This window comes from Octodon degus, unplaced genomic scaffold (assembly GCF_000260255.1).
Source record: "Octodon degus isolate 3935 unplaced genomic scaffold, OctDeg1.0 scaffold00007, whole genome shotgun sequence".
NCBI classification, from domain to species: Eukaryota; Metazoa; Chordata; class Mammalia; order Rodentia; family Octodontidae; genus Octodon; species Octodon degus.
In genome coordinates this window covers 28,848,653-28,852,121 of record NW_004524583.1, presented here as the reverse complement: position 1 = coordinate 28,852,121, position 3,469 = coordinate 28,848,653, and the positions used below count along the sequence as shown (strand labels likewise).

Sequence of the window (3,469 nt, the reverse complement as noted above, 5' to 3'; positions counted from 1 at the left end):
CCCTTGTATATGTTTTAAACAGCCTTTATAGCATACATGGATGTATTTCAGGTCTATAAATTTTGAGATTTCCAAAATCCAAAATTATGTATTTATGCAAAGTGGCACTGCAAATAGCAATTCTACATAACGTAGAATAATTTTTCCTGTGTATAGCTCCTTTTATAAAAACGGGCAGACACCAAAACCAAAAAGACATGTTTAGTCCATCTGTACAAAGCACTCCAGCTCCCTAATTCCACTTCTAAAGGAAAAAGCAGAGGTAGGTTTACATTATCCAAGAAGGTTGAATAAATGGCTTTATTTGGTATTTCCAAGAGGCTTCACCTTCTGTAGGAGGTGTAGGTGTCATAGGAGAACCTGAAACTGGTTTTCGTGTAATTCTGTCTAGTTCTGCATGGACATCTGATATAACAGGCTTCTGACCTGATTTTTTTGGCAGATGGTGGTAAACCACTGCTTCCACTCCAGCCCCAACTCCAGGACTACCACCACTCATACCAGGCCCTCCAAGAGAGCCAGTCTTTTTACTCAAGAAACTGTTGAAAAAATTTGCCAAGACACCTTCACTTGTAGCTCCAGCTCTGATGTTTGGGTCAATTTTCTTTGATCCAGCAAGGATGGGTGACACACTAGCAACACTGGATGACACAGATCTGTTTGGTGTTCAAGGGGAGCTTCTCGGGACACATGGTGAAGCATCCACAGGCCTTCCAGCTGTGGTTGGTGGTTGCTTTGCTAAAAGAGACTGTAACTTCATAAGAAAGAGTTGGTCATCTTCTGCCATTATTTCTTTCTCATTCACAAACTTTAGGACAGGTAGTTTAGTTATGATGTCTTCAAAGTTATCTTCTGCTTTCAATGTTTGAAAATTTTCATGTACTATTCCTATGTCTTTTATCATTATCCTACCCTGCCGGAATAAATACTGCATCCTTTTCCACAACAGCAGGAATCGTATAGGAAAATCCATATAGTATCTGAAATATATATTTTATTTTCTTTTACTGAAGTATAAGTAAGTGCTGCACCACACTGTAAGCAAAACTGAATATGTGACTGGATGAAATCAAGACGTTCATCTCTGTAGCTTGCTCTTTCTCCAGTACACTGGTGGCATCACACTCTGTGCAAGCTACTACTATTGGAATGCCCAGCTTATGTGTAAGTCTGCCTGCATCCAGCGGTAGAGCTGCACTGTCATCTTTGTCTTCCTGTGATGTGGTGCTGCTTCTCTGAGGAGAAGCTGGGAATTCTTCTCCTGGCTCCACATATTCTTGGAAGTCTCTAATCAACTTTTGTTCCATCTCTTTCATTTCTTCAGGAGGAATTTTCAGTTTGCCAACATGTTCTCTGACAACACTTGCCCATTTCTGTAAAGAATCCAAAGCAGTCCAAGGCTTTGACATATCAACAAGCAGCATAACTAGAGTGACCTTCAGAGAAATAGCATCCAGTGAAAATTTAAGGAGCCCTTTATGATCAGGTGGCCAAGATCCATACATTACATCTTGTTCGATCATCCCTGTCTTCGTCATGTACATTTAAATACAAATATTCCAGTCCTCTTTCTTTCTTGTATTCTTCTATTCCTTGAACTTTTCTTATTAAGCTTGTTTTTCCAGCTCCATCCTCACCCAAGAGCAGCACGTTCTTCCCTGTGGGGAGCTTGGAGCGCGAGCGGGTGGAGACCTCGCTGAGGATGCAGGACCAAAGGTTCTGCCTGTCTTCATCATCACCGGCTGTAGTGCCGCCTGTGCTGGATGCAAGTTCGTCAGCCAAGGGGCTGCTTACATAAGTCGAAGCTAATCCCTGTGGAGAGGAACGAACAAGCCCACTCATCCCATGGCCGCCGTCTTGGCTGGGCATCATCACTCCCGGTTACACAGAAATTTAGAAATCTAACCAAATGCAACATCGCAGCCGGACAGTCCAGTGACATTTTTTTCTTCTCCCGTTTTCTTTTATTACCTTTTTTTTTTGAACAAACATTTACTTGAAAGAGGATATAGTAGTAATTAATATGACATTAGAAGCAGTACGCATTTAGAAGACTAGAATGACAGGCATTCCAAGCATGGCCCTAGTATTGCACATTGCTGTCATTGGTGCAGTGGCTTTGTTCACAGGTGTCAGCATATGTAGTCAGTCAGGGTGAAAACTGCTGTACACAGTTTCAGGGTAAATGCTGAGGGGACTTGACTGACCTTGTCAGATATAAAAGTTACATTTCTTGGTATATAGGGCTTGCTTTATCTTGGTCTTAACCATTCAGCAGAAAAGTATAAAAACGACGTATAAAAAAATAGAGCCATGTTAATATGCTAAGCTGTAAAAGGCTCAAGTCAACAACTTCTGTCATTGCCAATTCTGCAGATAAACTCACTACTATTATGGACTACTGGACTATATTGGATTATTTTGCTGAATTCATGCATCTGTAATTGAATGGCAATGGAATACCCATCTCTGACAAAAGTAAACAAAAAATGGGAATATAAATGGACCATTTTGTAGTGAAAAAAATTACACACACATATCTGTATATACAAAATAGGATAGATGTACAGCTACTTTCTCTTAGTTCAGTAAGAAGAAAGATTTGTACTAACAGTGTTTAGACAAGATATCATGTCTGCATCTTGTACTGTGAGTAACTACTATGAAAACAACTATGCAATGTATTAATTATTGTAACTGTCATACTAACCTGTTTTGAAACTGTCTCGTTGCTATTTGTTTCCCAAGAAAATTAATTTTTTTTAAAAAGTAATACTCCATTGTATAAGAATACCACATCTTTTTTATCCATTCCTCAGGTGATGTGCATTTAGGTTGTTTCCAAGATTTAGCTGTGACAAATTGTACTGCTATAAATGTGGATGCACATATATCACTGTGGTATAATGTTTCAGCTCTTTTGGGAAAATACCTGGAAGGGTAATAGCTGGGTGGATTAGGATTTCCAGTCCTAGTTTCTTGAAAACTCTACACACTGATTTCCATAGCAGTTGTACCAGTCTATATTCTTACCAGCAGTGGAGAAGGGTTTTTTTCCCAACAGTCTCTCCAGCATTTGTTATGAATTGATTTCTTTGTGATAGCCATTCTTTCTGAGGTGAGATGGTATCTTAATGTTTCAATTTGAATTTCTCAAATGACCAGTGCTGTGGAACTTTTTTTTTCATGTACTTGCCACTTTATTTCTTCCTCTGAAATACAAGTATGTATTCATCTCAGATGCCCATTTTTTGATTGGGTCTTTATATTTTGGAGACCTCAATTTTTTCAGTTGTTTATATATTCCAGATAGAAGTTGTTTGTCTGAATTGGTTAAGATTTTTTTCCAATTTGTGGGTTGTCTTTTCACTCTGTTGGTGATTTCTTTTGACTTGCAGAAACTTACCGTAAGATGAGATCCCAGTTGTTGATTCTTTGATGTATTTCATGTGTAGTTTGGTTTTTGTTC

General features: G+C 38.9%; 1 pseudogene; it reads right to left on the bottom strand.

Annotated features, from left to right (window-relative positions):
* Window positions 1-268: 268 nt before the first annotated feature.
* LOC101570467 lies at window positions 269-1,869 on the bottom strand (annotated as a pseudogene).
* Window positions 1,870-3,469: the final 1,600 nt, after the last annotated feature.